This window comes from Cydia splendana, chromosome 13 (genome assembly GCF_910591565.1).
Source record: "Cydia splendana chromosome 13, ilCydSple1.2, whole genome shotgun sequence".
Lineage (NCBI taxonomy): Eukaryota > Metazoa > Arthropoda > Insecta > Lepidoptera > Tortricidae > Cydia > Cydia splendana.
In genome coordinates, this window is record NC_085972.1 from 14,661,673 (window position 1) to 14,682,425 (window position 20,753).

A 20,753-nucleotide genomic window follows, 5' to 3' on the forward strand; every position below is an offset into this window, starting at 1 on the left:
CTACGTTAATAAAATAATTTATTACTTATGCAAGCAGACTAATTTTAGTATTTTGTTGCTGATCGAATGTGTTGCTAGTAAATTCATCCAAATTAAGTAGGTTACTGTATTTCAGTCCAAAAAATAAGACTGTCATAAGGTAAATTTGGATAAGATTGGCTGCGGGGTAAGTGTGGGTTCATACATTTGCTACTTGCGTTGCATGAATTACATGAAATGTAAACAAAGAGGCCCCGGTATGAAGTGATACACTTAACCCGCAGCCACACTTACCCATATTTACCGTATACCGTATACCGTATAGGGCTTATAATTAAACTTTTCGACGATATGTCAAACACACAAGCAGTCACCCGGACGCCACGTCACTGAAGTGTCATAACTGAAATTGAACTTTATGCATATGCACGTAGGTCTATGTTGTTCTGTGGTCTGTGACCAATTAGGTAATCAGTTTTTGGCGTTGAACCTGCGGTGCGGATATATCGGTCATTGGCGTCCAAAGGGTTAAACAGTTTTTAAACGCTTTCATTTAAGTTTCATTTTCATTTAATCAAATCCTGCAAGCGAAATTAGACCCACTTCCCATTAGCTTGCTTCAAAAATGAAATTTGTGTAAAAAAAAAATTTTACTTTTATGCCCTGTCTAGCCTGGATCAACATCATTGTTGGTTGCTTGAAATCCATTCTGAATTGATGTAAAATAAAAATACAGGTTGATTCAGGAGACGTGAGCAGGACTAACACTGCGCATTTCGTAAATTATAAGCAACTGTTTCGTATCAGTATTAGTGAGATTAACGTTAATTTTGTAGTCGTGTTGAATAAAAAGTTATTAATTTATTTACGACATGCATGGTCACCCTAAAACTAGAATACTAAACTACCGATATTCTGTGTCAAATTGAATGTCATCACGGTCTGGTTACTTTTGAAAACTCGTAGCTCACTCAAGTTTGTAAGTTTATTTTCTTCGTAATCAAAATGCTGTCATTACGGTTAAAGAGGTGTTATGTTTATTAATTAGGTCTTGTAGGGTGACCATGATTGTAGATAATTAAATTTGCCCTCACCAAAAACTTAAAAAATAGGAAAAAGTGTGGTTGTTTCACCTAAATACGACGGTGATCGATCAATTATCAGTTACTCAGTGTGCAGGATTAGTCCTGCTCATGTCTCATGAATCACCCTGTATAGTTATAAATATAGTAAATAAACAAGTGAAAATTGCAAGGTTTGTAGTCGGGTGTTCATTTTCAGAGATAACACAGCCATTCTGCAAACTTGCATTGCCTGTTTGCCAATTAATTTGGTGTTTGTTCGTCCGGGAAACTATTTATTTACTATTCACATTCATAGTTTATATACCTACGGTTCTCGTTTTTGCTATGTACATAAATTAAGTTTTTAAAACTGCCATTTTATACTATCGCTGGACAATCAAAACTCATATTGCACGGTGGGGAGGCGCCACACACAACAACGATTGAATGACATTGTCGGATTAAGTTTAAATTTAGATTTTTTATCTCTCACCGCTAATTTCATTATATAGTTTCATTTTGTGAGCGTCAGTATGGCGGGTGGTCCTCAGCGAATTTCAACAAAATATTTATAATCATATTGTACCTTCGGACCAGTGTACCTCTAAATATCACATTTTCAGACCAGCCACTACACATAATGGGTACTTACATTACATTGTAGTGGTAGGGTGTAGGTAGGGTGGTTTGAAAATGTGTTGTCTACCGCAAACTTTTTCATACACTTTTCGTCAGGTAGTTGCACAAATCTCTGTTTTGACATTTCCGGTTATGTATGTGACTTAAAAAAAAGTTTGAATGTCATTATTATTAAATCTAAAATCGACGCCATGGTTCCTAAGAACAGATTTCGCTATCTCTCATAGTTTCTGACTTTTCCATACTGATCCATTTGAATTGACCACCCTGTATACTCGTATCCCCCCCAAAACAAGTTAGTCTCAAAACAAGGCCCAGTGAAATGACATCTTGCATTATTTTAGGCATAATATTATGTACAATTAAAGCGAATTCAACAAATAACTGGTACAGATACAGAAAGTCGACTGAAAAGACCATTTGTCGTAATTTAACTTGTGTGAAACTAATAAAACGACTGAACTCCAGTAATGGCCGCCAGACTCTGAGGACATACATCTTTAACTTTCCGGCTGCAGACAGTGCAGCCACCCGAGAAACATTACTTCTCGATTGCGAAGTTGGGTGCCAACCTCAATTAACTTTGTGTCGAGGCAGAAAGTGATTGTAAAATTAAATCATTTCAGGTATAGGTGAAAACCAAAAACTGCAATAGATATTCGTATTTGCAACTCAATCACTAGCTTCTACTAGGTTTCGCACCAGGGAAGATGTTACGTAAAGGCAGCGGGATTTTTAGGTTAGTGTATTTTTTTTGTAAAAGTAGCAAGTCCTAGAGTCAACCTGCCCAAAGGCACAGAGCTGGAGCCAGTTTTTTATTTATAGGTAATTTTAGTTTATGTTGTAGTTAGTCGTAGCTTTATGTAGTTTTTAATTTTAGTTTATAATTTTTTGTTTATATTACATGTACAGTCAACAACAGAGCTATGAATACAGGCAAACTGCCAATAATATGTATATACGACCTTAATGTACAGGCAATAAAGTACTGTATACATATTTTTGACACTTTGCCTGTATTCATAGCTCTGTTGTTGACTGTACTATACCTATATTTTAATAAATTGTTCAATTTTATATGAATATTAAAAATGTCATGACTTGGAAAAGTCTCCAAAAAAGAGTCAACTACAAGGTGAACCAAAAAGTATCTCCTCATCAACGCATTTGTGCATTCACTAACATTTTATGCAATAGGTAAGTATAAACGTGTGTGTATTTCACCTCAACACTCCCACTGATACTTCTTGTTAATCGTATAACTCTAAATTTAACACGTTTGTGCAGCGCAGCTTACAGCTCTCATTTTCCCTGAATCAAGGCGGGTCTTATTTCGGCAGGGTTAATGGTAGCTCTAAGCCCGTGGACTTGTTATCACAATATTCGCAGCCTGCCGGCTTTGCCGAATAGCCTGTTTGACCTGACACAGCCAATCTGTGTTTGTTTGGTTTGCTTGTTAGCTGGATTAAAATAAAGCTCCAAATATCATGTGTTAAAATTTGGGATCTGCTGGAAGAAAAAACGGTTTGGTTTTTTAAGCCGTTGACTAATGTGAAAGTAACAAAATTAATGTTCGATAAATATTAACGTAACGAAGTTCAACAATTAGAAAGGTCCTTTTCAAATATGTTTGGTGTCAAAAATGTTAAAGTACCTACCTAAATATAGATTATGTTATTTATGTTTAATATTGTCATTCTTTTATTTAACTTTGATTGTTTTTCTTCACCTGGAATTAACTTCGTTCGAGATGAATCCAAACTGCTTGGCAACGCGAAACTTGTTTAATTAAAGCAAATAGGTATTTACGAAGTTTAATTAGTCTGACGAATATTTGAAGGCAGCGTCTTTAAGACAATCTGTAAAATCTGAGGCACGGAAACACGATTGACGAGTCAAAATATTAATCAAGATTCGCGTTGAATAAGACTAGAACAAAGTTATTACTTTTCTATATTTTACTATTTATAAATTTAAATACGTTACCAGTTAGAATCTCTAAAACAAAAACACTCGCTGGCAAACAAAAAACTGCTTTACATTTAAATCGTCGACGGGCCACATAATAGATAATAGTAACTATGTACAACATTTTCTCTATCTAACATAACATTAAAATTATTTTTGTCAGTCGGAGAGTCCCGGGCTGCTTAAAGCACGACACGATTTCTTTTTCGCTCGCTAGATTGTCCCTTATTTACTGCTGGAAAAAGTCACGAGCCCATCCGAACTCTTGAATAGTATATTTATCTACCACTGTGCAGTACCGTGGTAAGACCGTTGCGCAATTTGAATACTGAGCATATAAATAGGTATCTTGTTCTAAGCGTCGATAAAACCTTAGCTCACAGCCTCAAGTGGGCCCTCACAAAGAAGATCACGCGCACGCTATCACGGCCATCTACAAGAGAAGTATATCTTTCCTACCTGCGAAAATCTACAGCGATCTCGCGTGAAGTGTCGACACTAGAACAAACGCAGAAAAATACTGGAATTCAAACCTTATTTAGCGACTCATAAGCCCCAGTCTTATTGCAAACTCTTTCGTTAAACGTTGGTGTCGATTAACTGACTGGGATTCAGGAATTTAAACCTTGCAGGTTTGGTACAAGAGTTATTTTTAAATGAATTTCGGCACTCACTCTAGCGGTAAACTGCAGTGTCGCGCCTCGACGCTCTCATCAGGGATTAGACGCGCTTATAGCGATTTTCCTTGAACGTTCTAATATTTCCAAGAGAATAGGAAAATATGAAATTTACGTCTTCGTTCCAAAACACCGGGATTGTTGATCTCGGTATATAAAGATGTTTAAAATTTCTTGTGCACAGGTGGCTAACTAGGGTAGAGCTCATTTAGACGATGCGAGAACTCGCATGCAAGTTTCATTACATTGCAGGCTTTGATCGGTCGGTTGAATTGGACGTAACAGTCCGCAATGTAACTAAAATCGCATGCGAGTTCGCCCGTCGTCTAAATCAGCCCTCAAAGGTGTGTTACGAGTTACGATATGTTTGGTAATTTTGACCGTCTCTATTTATTTGACGCTGACTGTACGAGGTCGTTATAAATTATCTGAATCAAGCATTATCTCGTTCTGGTACTCCTATACTGGCAGTTATATAACATTATAAACTGAAATAAATGTCATATACTAAGAAAAAGTGACCAAGGCCTCTCTTTTTTTCTTAGTATATGACATTTATTTGAGTTTATAATTTATATAGTAGTCTTTCTACTTGATAAAAACAAATTAAAATATTTTTCGGAAATAATTTAATTTGTTCAAATACTTTAGTATTATAACATTGTGTGACAGGTGTGTGTGTGTGGGAGTACATTACAAACTTATGTTGTCGTAGATTCTAGCAACTATTTATATGACTTAGTGTCGCGTTCCTGGGTAGATTAATAATGTGAACATGACTTACATTCCATGCCACCTAGTCACAATTAATATAATAATATGACTAGTCTAGGTAGTCTAATCTAGTATAGATAATACTTGAGAAGGTTTTTTTGTAGGTATATACTTCGATATCGAAACAACTACCTCGGCTTAGGTAGTAGTTTTAGATTTAAGGATTTGTTCTGCATTTATATCACTCAGATGTGAGAACATCTAAAATTATCGAAGATAAAAAAAGCGGCAGAAGAAATTACTTTAGATGTAGATTAGCATAGGTGTATGTACCTACAGAGAGGCGCGCGTATTGAAAATAATTGATCTCTAGTTAGCAGAATTTGTTATGTCTAAAGGTTATTTACAAAATTATTTAGAGTTACAAAAACACGTTGACTAATATTTTTAGGCATATTTTTCTTACTTGCACATCGTTTACAAAACGTCATTAAATAAAACTACAATCTTATAAATAAAACAAAACGCAGGTATTATGTTTAAAATATAATCCTTTATCTTTGAAACACAAACGCTCCTTCAGTAAAGCTTGTGTTATATTTACTCGACGACGTTAAAAATAATAGATATATATGCTTACTTAGAAAAACATCTACAACTCAGAAAGAATATACGTTTTCATCCTTTGCACGGACGAGGGAGTAAAAATCCGGACACATAGATTTTCGAAAACTGTCGTAAAAGTCTGCTAAATGAGATTAAAATTCCATTCAATTATTACTTTCGGGGTCAATGAAATGAATTGACGCTAAATTACAACGGTGGCATTTATTTGCATGAAAGTGGGATTTAATTACGTAATGTTATTACATTATCGGTCTGATTTTCTGTCAAGCGAACTTCGCAACTTTACGATTGTCGTTAATAGTACGTTGCTTCTGGAAAAAAATATATGGAAAACTTGGCATAATTAATAGAAGACTTTTTTCAATTGGGATATGTACGTTATGGACCGAAGTTATTTTTCATCAACCCTCCCTAACCCTCCCCCCTCTGCGTCACCCCCCCACACCCCCGCAAAGGGCCCGAAACGCGGTTTTTCTAAATTTTTAAGAAAACCGTTCAAGATATAGAAAAAGTGTGTAGAAACGAAGTGATCCTTAGTTAATTTGCTATTTATCTCTTATACACACTATAGTGCTATCACTTATAGTTTTTGTGAAATCTGTCACCATGTATGCAATTTTTTTAGAATTTTCGTTTTTTTTCTTTTGTAAGATAACTTTTCTCAAAATATACTTACGATATCGCCAAATTTTGTTTAATTTAAATAAATAGTTAATATGTTCTTTAAAATGGTGTATTATTTATTATTAAACTCCTTCATTTGACGATGCTATGCCATTTAGAACATACATCGTCTTCAAACATTTTTAAGCTCACCGAACATCGTTACTATTAGCCACTTGACTGTGAAACAGATCGCACGGTCGCGTTTTTATAGCTTGCCTTACATAGAAGGTAGCCTATAGAAGTGGTGTGCGTGTGCCTCCGTGAGGGACAAAATATACGCAGTGCGACAATATCAATATAAAAACACGTTTTAACATTCCTGACAATATACCAAAAACAATAATCTTCGTATTTCGGTCGGGATATTGAAATGAAATGAAATGAAATTTTTTATTTGTTGCCTACCATAACCCATACTAAATTTATGGTGGGGAACAAACAAAAGTGAGACTGTGACAAGGACAAGCAATATTACCGCTTTCTTGCTACTCCTACTGAAAGTTCTATAAGTGTATCTCGTTCGGTCATTTGGCCCCTCCCCCGTTTCCTCTCTATTATTGTACCTCTATGTTGCCTCACCTGTTACGCTCTAACAAGTATGTAAGTGCGAAAGGGACGCGCATAGTGATAGGCGATAAAAATGGAACCGTGCTGCGCCCGCTGAACGAATTTTATACAACACAAACGAGGGTGAACTCACGATTTTTGACCACCACACACATGAAAAGTTCATCATCTTCTTCGCGTTGTTCCCGGCATTTTGCCACAGCTCATGGGAGCCTGGGGTCCGCTGGCAACTAATCTGATGATTTGACGTAGACACTAGTTTTTACGAAAGCGACTGCCATCTGACCTTCCAACCCAGAGGGGAAACTAGGCCTTACTGGGATTACTGGGATGTTTCCTCAAGATGTTTTCCTTCACCGAAAAGCGACAACTAACACGAGGAAGAAGATGTGTGTGGTGATCAAAAATCGTGGGTTCACCCTCGGTTGTGCTGTACCTATAAATTTCGGTCAGGATCCGTTTCATATACAGACAAGTGGTTAATAACGATATTAGCTGACATTGAAAATATTTGAAGGCGATGTATTTTAAAAATGGCATAGGATCGTCAAATGAAGTAGTTTAATAATAAATAACACATACATTCATATAATCACGCCTATTTCCCGGAGGAGTAGGCAGAGACCACGGTTTTCCACTTGCTACGATCCTGACATACCTCTTTCGCTTCCTTCATTTTCATTACATTCACGCACGCATACACGCTCGCCGGTTTAGGGTGCTCTTGACCTGGCCTTTCTTCAGGATTTCCCCGATCTGATCAGAGAAAATCCGCCGAGGTCGACCCCTTCCAACTCCCACTTCCACTTCTCCCTTATACACTCTCTTTGTTGGCCTTCTTTCACTCATTCTTTCCACATGTCCAAATCATCTCAAAATACCTTTCTCAATTTTAGTCACTACATCAACATTCAGTCCACACTTTTCCCTTATCACACTGTTCCTAATTCTATCTTGCAATCTCACACCACACACACTTCTCAGCGCTCTCATTTCCACTGCATTCACTTGGCTCTGATGCCTCTTCTGCCATACCCAACTTTCGCTACCATACATAAGTGTAGGCACCAACACCCCTCTATGAACAGCCAACCGTGCTTTTTGCGACACCTTCTGGCTGCTCATTAAAGCGTTAAGTGCCCCATTCACACGATTTCCAGCATTCACTCTCCTTTCAATGTCTTTATCATGCTTACCGTCCCTAGTGAACAAGGTTCCCAGATACACAAACTCTTTCAATAAATAATACCCATTTTAAATAACATATTAACTATTTACTTAAATAAAAAAAACCGGTCAAGTGCGAGTCGAACTCGCGTTCCAAGGGTTCCGTACATAAGTCCGACTCACGCTTGACTGCACATTTCTAATAGGTTTTCCTATTATCTATAAGTAAAGTACTATTTTGTGTATTTTTTCAAAATTTTAGGCCCAGTAGTTTCAGAGATAAAGGGGGGGGGAATGGTCGGACAGACAGACAGACGCACGAGTGATCTTATAAGGGTTCCGGTTTTTCCTTTTGAGGTACGGAACCCTAAAAGCGTGAAAGATATCGTAAGTGTTATTTGAGAAAAGTCATTAGAAGAAAAAAAACACTGAAAATGATAAAAATAGCATCTTCCGTGACGTATTGCGCAAAAACTATAAGTGATAGCAATATAGTGTGTATAAGAGATAAGTAGAAAATTTTATAAGGATCACTTCGTTCCTACACCTTTTTTCTGTATCTTGAACGGTTTTCTTAAAAATTGAGAAAAACTAGGTTTTGGACCCTTTGCGGGGGTGTGGGGGGTTGACGCAGAGGGGGGAGGGGAGGGGAGGGTTGATGAAAAATAACCTCGGTCGACAACGTACATATCCCAATTAAAAAAAGTCTTCTATTAATTATGCCGTAATTTTAGCTAATTTCACTGAACTATAATTGGCATATCGTTATTTGATTTTGGAGACATAGTGTCCACTTACGCATGGTGAGACAGAGAAAGGAGAAGAGGGAGAGAGCAGCATCTATTTTATTTGATTTCAATTTACAAATAGACAGCAAGTCTTCTATTCTTCATCGCGAGGTTATTTTCGATCACGTTCCTGATATCAACCTGTATGAAAAATTAAATAGGTATCATTACTGTTGACTAATTATAGTAGGGTTAGTAAGTAAGACAAATGTATGGAAGTGCATGCACTTTAGTCTCAGGCGATGCCGCTTGGCACGATTGTTCCTTAGGTCAAACAAAGTTGATCTGGCCCGGTAGCCAGGAGATCGTACCATGCAGACCCCCTAAAGGGGGGGGGGTGAAAGAGTCGGCTCCCCAGGTCCAATCTATGCTATATTCCATCCTAGTCTTAGCAACTAGGGCAAGTTATATATCATTTTCGTATAATTAAGGGACGAGGAATTCATTTTTGAAATAATTACTATACCTTCTCATACAAAAAAAATGGTTTTTGTACAAAAAAGGAAAATGTTATGTAATTTTTTGTGACAATATTGGATGTTACAATCACAGTGTGGCGATTTGCACTAAATAAAAAATTTAACGATGTAGCCCATATATTCTTTATTCTGAATAATATCACTTTATAGTAGGCATTCATACATTTTTTCGTAATAAAAAAATATTTATAGCGCGCGGTAGTAACGATTTCCATACAAATGGAAGTATGTCCAAAGTCAAAGATTAAAAATGTTTACAAAAACACTGAATTTGGCATTTTAAAAGTTTAAATATAATGTTTTAATATTTTTTCCATGCGTTTTTGCTCTTTTTTGGTACAAATTTGTTGATTTTATTTTCCTTCCACACAAACTTTCTCCCCCCTATTTCCCCCCCTTTAGGGTAGATAGTTTTAAATTAGTTTTATTACTAAATTATATCTTTTTACCGTACCGGGCCAAATCAACTTTGTTTGACCTAAGGAACAATGGTGCCAAGCGGCATCGCCTGAGACTAAAGTGCATGCTAAATGACCTTACTAACCCTACTAATTCTCTTTTCTGTCAAACATCGCGTAAGTATCAACTCGTGTCATTTCTGTTCACGTTGCTAAAGTTAGCATATACCTACTTATATAGGCGCGCTGACAGTGTGGTATTTACTAATGAACTACGAGTAATATACTGTCGAACAACGCATCGCATATCATTTTCTTTCACATTGCGATTATTACTCTGTATAAACGCGGTGACCGTGTGACACAAAGTACATTAAACTTCATTACCGTTCTCTAATGGACGTTATTGTCAAACAACGCGTGTTACCGTTTGTGCCATACCAACTAATATTGCTTTAAACGTAGTTTCAAGTTTCAACATGTCGCCGTTAATAGGAATTTAATATGTGTACTCTACTACGAGTACAAATGCTTTAGCTGAGTTGGCAATAGATATTTCGGACTTTAGGAAGGCAGTATACCTAGTTAGACCAAGAAACGTGTGCAACGATTTTGATAACACTCACAGTGCATGTGTTATTTTAAACGTCAAACTTCTATGAAATTATGACGTAAGTATGAATAATACTTGCACTGCGTATGCTATCAAAATCACTATCAAATTCTTGGTGTAGTTCGCCGCCCACTGATTACCAGTTCGCCGGACGATACCAGCCTGTCAGTTTTTCGGAACTGTCACCTTTTGCGCTTAACGGGCAGGCTGATATCGTCCGGCGAACTGGTAATCAGTGGGCCCCTAACTCTAACTGTGATCGCATTTCACCTACACCAATCAATGCGAGTTATTGCTGAAGTCGTTAAATTATTGAATTAAAATCGGCTTCCTGTTTATGGAAAATTGGACATATGTATATATTATTATTACTTATAACACTTTAAACTTTCAACTTTTGTACACATACCTATTTAATTACACGAATATTATTATTATTTAAATATGACGTCGGAATTAAGGTAATAATAATAATATCAAGGGTCAGGTGCAGAAGGCGGTGATTTTGGACACGGCGCGGATAGTCCGCCGGTTCCTCTCTCTGCAGCCAGCCCTGACCACCGGTAGCTTGGGCCTTGCCCCGCTGCTTTTTTATTGTTTTGTAAGTGTTTTTATATTTGACTTTTATATTCATATTATAAATAACCTAACTTAAGATGAGAAATAAATAAAGAAAGTATGAAAGTATATCGCGGTAGACCCGTTTAGTGTAATTTTATAAATATATTTTGACTTACTTAGTTTTTAGTGTTAAAAAGAAATATAGATGGTGCTAATCACTAATTTTTGTTTATTAAACTTAACTTATTTAATATATCTACAATGCTTTGAGCGCCTTAAAATATAAACAATAAATAAACTTGCTCTTTGGCAATTTTAGTATTCAATTTTGATGCCGATTTCATGCTTGTAAATAATATTACACGCTTATACGAGGGATATTATAGTAAACCTCGACAAACGTTTTGAACAGCATGGCACACATACTAAATAATGCTACGGGCTACGGCGTAGCACTCGTAATGCGCCTACGCAGTACCGTCCAAATAAAAAACCGGCCAAGTGCGAGTCGGACTCGCACACGAAGGGTTCCGTACCATTATCTACAAAAACGGTCACCCATCCAAGTACTGACCCCGCCCGACGTTGCTTAACTTCGGTCAAAAATCACGTTTGTTGTATGGGAGCCCCACTTAAATCTTTATTTTATTCTGTTTTTAATATTTGTTGTTATAGCGGCACCAGAAATACATCATCTGTGAAAATTTCAACTGTCTAGCTATCACGGTTCGTGAGATACAGCCTGGTGACAGACGGACGGACGGACGGACGGACAGCGGAGCGGAGTCTTAGTAATAGGGTCCCGTTTTACCCTATGGGTACGGAACCCTAAAAGCATCACACAAAAAAGGTAACTTTGCACTGATTTGATCAGAACAAAGTGAGAGACAGTTATTATAAACGGAATGGTTCAACCCTTCTCTGCTTATGAATAACCTAACATCGACCGAGCATGACGTTTATTGGACAAACACTACCTATGCTTAAAATAGAACATTACGTTCTCGCTTGGAAATTAACTGAAGGTGGAGTTACATAACTACTACAATGTGGTAATAATTTATTTATACCTCCTTACATCGAAGTTTGTTAATAATTGACTCCTTTCATTGAGTAAGAATTAATGTTTCATAAAGTTGTTTGCTAGGCTTCACCTATGTTTGACTGACTTAAAAATGAAATGGCATTTATGAACAATTTCTCAATTTAATTGTGTGTGTATATTTTTGGGGCTACGGCCTTGAAAGGTCACAAACGAAACAACATAAAACAATCGTACCTAATTTTTTCGGTATTTTGGTTGTTAGTACCTAAGTCTTGTAATTATTTACTAGTCTCTGTTAATACGAAGAACTCTCTATTTATTTTTATTACACGCCGGTGAAATCCCATATGGTCTTATAGAATTGATATGTATAATGTATAATTTTTAAGAAAAAACAACCGACTTCTATAGGACAATTTAAATCGCCAAACGTAAACTATGCGTCGTTGAAGAGTTCCAGTCTGATCATCATCAGCAGTTCCACTTGAACAAATGTCATCTGTTGATGAAAATACTAAAATCACTATACATATGTATGCCTTTTATATTTGAGGAGTTCCCTCGATTCCTCATGGATCCCATCATCAGAACTGCATTTGCCTAAACACGGCTACGAACCACTTTTACGAAACCCTGTATTCACATTTTAACGCCTGTATACCAAAGAAACGACGCGCAAAAGGTCGTAGCAAGACGTACCCCGTTTGGTTTAATGGCGAAATAATAAGGGACTTGCGCCGTAAAACGGAGTTACATCGCCGATGAAAACGCACTCAGCTGACGCCGGTCAGCTGTACAACACCCTACGAAATGATTTAAAGGTAAGAACAGTAGATGCATACAACATACATATGAAACGTATTGAAAATAATATTAAAACTAACCCACGGGATTTCTGGCAACACATATCTAGCTTAAAATCCAAAGGCGGTATGGTGCAGTCTGTTACGTACAAAGACGAAGCGCACAGTGGCATCGAGGCGGCAAATGCATTTGCTAATTACTTTAGTAGTGTATTTCTCCCAAATAACCCTACTCTCAGCGCCGACAGCTGTAGCAATGCACGTGAGTCCCTTACATCTAGCAGTAACCTAATATACACATCCGACGTATTACAACAAAACAAGTCTGTGAAGCACTAAAAACTTTAAAACCTAACAGTGCAATTGGACCCGATGGAGTGCCGTCATACATCCTACGTGCCTGCGATGGTATCCTTGCCAAACCGCTGTGTCATATTTTCAACCTTTCACTTACAAAACAGACATACCCATCCCCATGGAAACTCTCCCGGGTCACGCCTATACCGAAAACTGATGATAAGGTAAAAGTGGATGGGTATCGAGCAATAGCCGTTCTCAACTCAGTAGCTAAAACTTTTGAGACTATTTTACATAAGGAAATTTACCGTCAAATCGATCCATTCATCTGCGACGCCCAGCACGCTTTTAGGTCAGGCAGGTCAGTGAATACTAATCTACTGATTCATGTTGACTTCATCAGTAAGTGTCTTGATAACGGTACCCAAGCTGATGTAATTTATCTCGATTTCCAGAAAGCATTTGATACCGTTGACAATGACGTACTTCTAACTAAACTATTGGGTATAGGGTTCAACCACGAACTGCTCGCTTTTTTTGCTGACTATCTAAAAGACAGGACACAATTTGTCAAATACGGACCCTATATTTCATCTCCGTACCATACTCGATCGGGTGTAAGTCAGGGATCAAGCCTCGGACCTTTCCTTTTCTTAATCATGGTGAACGATCTTGTGAGTGACCTCAAGTACGCCAAATGCTTACTATACGCGGATGACCTCAAGCTGGTGATGGGTATCGAGCAGGAGTCGGACTGCTTAAAGCTTTAGGAGGATCTCGATCGGGTATATCGTTGGAGCGACGCGAACAAACTTCACTTCAATAACAGCAAGTGCCAAATAATGACATTTACACGTCGTCAACGTCCAATTAGCTTCAACTATGAGATAAACACTCAGGCGATAAATCGTGTAGTTTCAGTTAAAGACCTTGGAGTCAAGTTTGACCGCGAGCTCACATTCCATGAGCACATTAATAGCCTCGCCAAAGAGTCGTATCGGAGGTTAGGTTTCGTGATGAGGAACGTTAGGGACTTTCATAATGCCGGCGTCATCAAACTACTCTATACGGCTCTAGTTCGTTGCAAGCTGGAGGCTGGCGCCTGTGTCTGGAGTCCTAGTGAGGCCAAATATAAACTTATTTTAGAAAAGGTTCAAAAAGCTTTCCTGCGCTTTTTCTACAAAAAGCTCTATGGATATTACCCATTTATGTATCCGACTAAGTTTTTACTTGGCATTCTAGGTCTTAACTCTTTGGAGGTTCGTAGAGGATGCGAGCGGTTGGTAACAGTGTGTAAGGTGCTTAGTAACAAAATTAACAGCATGGAGTTACACAATGTTCTCAACTGCATAGTCGTGCCTCCGAATAACTCTCGCCGGCGACCATACCTACAGCTGTGGGACGGTACAGGACCGCGCGCAACCGCTGCGCGTCGCAACTCGCCGCTGTGCGACATGATCAACTCACTCAACGGGCTCCTGCGCGCGAATCCACAATTGGATATTTCCATGGATAAGTGGCCTAAACTAATGTCCAGGTGCCTCGTTTATTGTGAGAGTGAATGAATAGATGATGAATGGAAAACTTGTAATGTGAGATTTTATTGTTATAATTGTATACTTAATTTTTAATGATGTTATGATGTGGTTAAATTTTTTTAAATTCTATTGATATAATTGTATAACTTGTATAAGTAGTAGCAAGTGTAATTGGTATAAGTATTACTGTAACCGTTCTTGTGATATTAATAATAAATAAATTGACAAAAACGGGACTAATCTGTATGTATAAGTATACTTACAATCAAAAAAAGAATTTTCAAGGACGGTTCAGAAATGACAGAGATATGGAGTAACAAACATAAACTAAATACGATTTGTGTTGTACAATCATCAACTCATAGAAAACAAATTTAACAATCTACCTCAAGTGTAAAACATTAAAATTAGCTGCCCGAATGCAATGAATACAAATTAACATAGACTTTCCTCTGGCAAGCAAAAACAAAGGCGCTATCAAACTGAAAATGAACCCTTTTCGGATGGTTCAGTCGGTTCTGAAAGCAAAGTTCAGTGAATGGAAGTGAAACAGACGTCAACCCGGTCGGATATATCTTGCATTTGGATAGGACTGTTAACATATAACATAGTTTAGCAGCTGGCGAGTGTTCGACTAAAGAGAACTATTAAGATTATTTTTTTAACTTTAGTAATTAATCAACACTGAATCATAAATATTGTTAACTGAAATAAATGTCATATACTAAGAGTGACCAAGGCCTCCAGTGCCCCAGACTGAAATCGAACTAGCGTCTTCGGCTGGCTCTGCTATCGCGGCAGGTGCCTGTATAGTAGTGTTTCTATCTTGAAATAAAAAGAAATTAAAATATTTTCTGAAATGAATTTAATTTATTCTAATACTTCTAATAGTTTAAATATTGTTGTTTGTTGAGTTACCAACTTTAATGGAATCACGCCCTGGGTCGCCTTAATCGAACACTCATCTAAACTTCGTAAGCATTGGGAATGTATAGGACTTGATATGCCTACTACCAGCCGCTTGTCAGAACTCAGAATACCAGAACGGAACATAAGTTAAAAGTTTTTAGTTTTATTATCAAAAGTAAGTAGGGTAAGGTCTAGGCAGGGTTTTTATATGCGTTGCGGACTTGCGGCCCTTCTCTTGCTGTATTACTTTTAACTAGTTTTCTTTTTAACTAGAGGTACTTCAAAATTCCCTTAAAAACTTTTAGGTTTTATTTAATATTCTGTGCCAGTCACCCATTATTATTAACTAGCTGTGCCCGCGGCTCCGCCCGCGTAGAATTCGGTCTGTGTCAGTAAGCGGCTAATTACTAATCCTAATTTCTCTCCCTCTCCCCTGGAGGCGGAACTTGAAGTAAAGTTGACAGATGGATATGCTAGAGGACTCCAGTCCAGAGTCTAGATAAAATATTTTACAATTAGGTACCACTAAATAAAACTACACTCCGAAATCAATAGTTTTCTTCGCCGTTATTCAAATTTTACACGTGATTTAAACGACAGAGTAGTAGATGTATATCGGACGATACAGTAAGGTATACGCGCGCGAGCGAAAGCGAAGCGGCCTGCCTGGCTAGAGCGCCACTCACTGTGGTCTTCTTCAGACTCCTGAGGAAGACTACGTGCCCCTTGTAACCTCAATGCGTTGCGAGACTTTCGCGAATGATTGGATTTTTTTCTGGAAGGCATGGTAATGCGTATTAAATGTGGGTTCCAAATCGTTTGACTCCGCAAACGACCAGTGCCGTTTTGATGCCCTAAGCATTTCTAGAGCATGGTGCCCCCTCTCCCTAGGGTCATCGAGATTACATTGAATTTTTTTGGTTAGTTGAGTGACGTTCATTGCCGCATTACAGCTGAGAATGGAAATTAGTCACATCATTTTATCACGAAAATTGACAGTGCTGCAGCAGTAACGTTGCAACAGAATAATGCTGCTGCAGTTGCCATACCATAGAAAGTGATTGCAAACGCGAGCGAAGCGAGCGCGAAAATTTTTCGATATAAAAACGCAATTTGATAGACAGTTGTACTTTTAGTATGGAAATCAGTCACATCATTTTATCACGAAAATTGACAGTGCTGCAGCAGTAACGTTGCAACAGAGTAATGCTGCTACAGTAGCCATACCTTAGAAAGTAATTGAAAAAGCGAGCGAAGCGAGCGCGAAAATGTTTCGATATAAAAACGCAATTTGATAGACAGTTGTACATTTTTACTTTTAGTATGGAAATCAGTCACATCATTTTATCACGAAAATTGACAGTGCTGCAGCAGTAACGTTGCAACAGAGTAATGCTGCTACAGTAGCCATACCTTAGAAAGTACATAATTGAAAACGCGAGCGAAGCGAGCGCGAAAATGTTTCGATATAAAAACGCAATTTGATAGACAGTTGTACATTTTTACTTTTAGTATGGAAATCAGTCACATCATTTTATCACGAAAATTGACAGTGTTGCAGCAGTAACGTTGCATCAGAGTAATGCTGCTGCAGTCGCCATATCTTAGAAAGTTATTGAAAAAGCGAGCGAAGCGAGCGCGAAAATTTTTCGATATAAAAACGCAATTTGATAGACAGTTGTACATTTCTACTTTTAGTATGGAAATCAGTCACATCATTTTATCACGAAAATTGACAGTACTGCAGCAGTAACGTTGCAACAGAGTAATGCAGTCGCCACCCGAATGTCACCGTTATCATATCTTAGAATGTTACTGAAAACGCGAGCGAAGCAAAAGCGAAACTTTTTCGATATAAAAAACGCAATTTGACTTAGAAAGTTATTAAAAACGCGAGCGAAGTGACCGCGAAAATTTTTCGATATATAAACGCAATTTGATAGACAGTTGTACATTTTTATTTTTAGTATGGAAATCAGTCACATCATTTTATCACGAAAAAGCAATAACGTTACAACAGAGTAGGTAATTCTGCTGCAGTCGCCACCCGAATGTCACTTGTATCATATCTTATAGTGTTATTATAAAACGCGAGCGAAGCGAGCGCGAAAATTTTTCGATATAAAAAACGCAGTTTGATAGACAGTTGTACATTTTTACTTTTAGTCCCAACCAGGCGCGAATCCAGGATTTCATGCAGAGAAGGGATGGGACGTTATTAGATGGGTACTTGTACACGTATAAAAGTTTCATGTAGGTACCTACTGCACGACGACTGCAATGCTGATGCAGCCTGCGCTTTTTTTGCCTACGGTTTTGGTGCCCCCTAGGTATACGTGGTGCCCTAAGCAAGTGCTTATTTTGCCTAAAAGGGTTAATCCGGCACTGCAAATGACAGAGGTCAATGTTTTTTTTTTTCAAAGTACCCACCTTGTATGAATATGGATTTGATATGGGTGCGATATAATTACGATTAGGTATAATTCATGATGGAGAAAATTAATAATTTTAAATAATTATGCAATTATACGCGTGTTGATAATTATGTGTGTTTATTTTACCACTATGTAACTATGTAAACTCATTTTTAGTTTTCTTTATTAATGAATGTTTACTCAGTTCCCCAAAAGACTGTGCAATGAGGGGCAATTAATTTACTGTCGTTTAATTTTGTTGTATTATTAATTCATTAAATCAACATAATTATTCAATTATTTTTGTTGATATCCGTACCCCCTGTTCTAAAATTAGAGTTAATTTGGCAAAATCTTTCCTAGGTGGCTTATTCATGTCACAACGTATTAAATTCAGCGCCATCTGTTAGTTTACCAGGGTACTCAATAGTGGAGCACATATATGAAAAAAGTTTGCCCCTCCTTCCTAAGTAGCGCCATAAGATTCAGGGGCAAACTTAAGTCAATCGAGTGTTGTGGCTACCCCCCCTTTTAGGGGTTGAATTTTTATAGCCTATAACCTGGCCGGGGATTTTCTCGACAGATTAGTAAAGTTTTCATCAAAATCCGTTCAGCCGTTTTCACGTGATGCGCGTTCAAATAAACAGACAAACAGATAAACAGATAAACAGACAAACAGACAAAAATTCTAAAAACTTTTGGAACGTGTTCTGTTATCGATTCTAAGTATCCCCAGCCAACTTTTTTTCAAATATCTTCCATGTACAGACTTTCGACCGTCTTCAGCTTTATTATATGTAAGATAGAATGCCGCACTTGTCGAAATATTGTTGGTAAAGTTTGGCCTCCGTTTTGCACAGGGATAATATTTATGTAAGTGCGAACGAGATGTACGGGGATTATTATGTTAATATTTTTTAATTTTAAAACTTTGTATTTCTAAGTTTACTTGAACTTTGGTAGTATACCTATCATTTCGATATTGATAACAGTGTTTTATTCTCTTAAATTAATCAAATATGGCGTTTTCAAGTAAAATGTAGATGCCACAGTTTTGGTTACAGAAAAACCTGATTTCCAATCTTAATAGCAGCAACGCCTTTTCAGTAGCAATAATAAGTAAGGTCAATGTGGCTAATTCCGTCATACGTGTACCTATATTTATTTAATTTTCAATCGTAGGAAAAAAACCATTTGCTTTTGATTGCTGAAACTAAAAGCAATCGCTGCTTTGTCGACGAAATTATCAATGTTGTTCGTTGTTCGAGAAAAAACGCTATTTGACGGAATTAGCCACATTAACCGATACATTTTTTCTTGAAAACGACACAACTTGTGAATGGATTTTGTTTCAATGTTTATCAAAAGTCAAAGTGCAGAATGTTGTTCTTTTGTTTCATTTATTACCTTATAATGTTACCTTTGACTCTGCGGTTTATCTTAATGAAATTTTCCCAACCTACTCTAAAGGGGCACTCACAAAGATCTCGTCTCGAGTGCACGTTGTGTACTTTTTGTCACAACTTATATGTTGTTCTCGACAAATATAACTTTTTAGTTTTTATACAGAATGCATTGTGATGACACAAAATTCATTTTAGAAACGAAAATAGAAGCACCGCACACGACTGTAATTTAACTTTATGAACAGTTTTTGCTGTTTCATTATGAAGGGTATTTATTTTTTAACAAAAGTAGACGGGTGCATTTAACTGTAGGTATATACAAAGGCAATTTTCTAAATGCCTCTTTAGCCAAGTTAGTATTAGTTTGTGTGATGAGCTTGGATACATTTGTTCTTGAGTTATGAATGTACGAGTATTCTATTAAGTTTACCTACTTATACATTTATCACATATGTGTATTATTAGAGTCGTCTAGAACAAACACAAGTTTTATTGAGCTAACTGTGTATCTAAGACTGTCCCATAATATTTATTTGAGTAATATCGGCATTTATTAGAAATCAACCTTTTGTTCTGCAATTTTATTATATTTGCCCTTTTGGGGAACGAAATATTTGCTATTCGTTTCTTTATTGACATAGGGATAAACGCAATTATATTCCATAGAATCGAGGAAGTTACACGCGTCGGACTCCAGGCAAAAATTCAGCCAGGATGAAAGCACTTATGGTGGTAACGAACTTAATCACAACGATTCGACGCAGCAGGAGAACTGGAATTAATAGTGAAGAATAAAGGACGCATTTTACACTGACTTACCATCGACCTTCGTAAATACAAACGCGCCCTGAAGTTTCTCTGGTACTAACTACCTAGTGTTAGAGCGGTTTCGCACTACGTCCGATCCGAATCCGATACGAACCCGTGAAAATATGGTCCGTAGTAGCCGTAGAACTATTTCTATGGTAGGCAAGTTACGCACTAGATCCGATCTCCGTCATCCGATTTCTTTCCGTCATTCAACGTGTCCGGTGCGTAACTTACCATAGAAATAGTTCTACGGCTACTACGGACCATATTTTCACGGGTTCGGATCGGATTCGGATCGGACGTAGTGCGAAACCGCTTTTAGCGTTCTAGCAATGTGCTTGATTGCCCTACGACCGCCATTGGAAGCCGGGACGGCGGGACACTTTACAAGAATGTTGACATTTAATTTAACTTTGGAAATATCTCGGGTCACTAATGCCAGGCAATTTTGAGGGGATATAATTACGGTTTATCAAATTAAGCGGGTATTAAACTTATCTAATCCTATTTATAAAATATAGTTAGTATAAGTACCTATTAAGATTTTCCAATGAACACGGCTAATGGTCGACAGCCTGTTGGCCGGGCGATGCAATGTATGTTTCTCTATTCCAGATCAAACTC

General features: G+C 37.5%; 1 protein-coding gene across 1 annotated transcript in view; it reads right to left on the reverse strand.

Annotated features, from left to right (window-relative positions):
• Nucleotides 1-20,753, reverse strand: part of LOC134796209 (beta-3 adrenergic receptor-like) — a 184,710-nt gene that overhangs the window by 21,085 nt on the left and 142,872 nt on the right. The window lies entirely within an intron of this gene.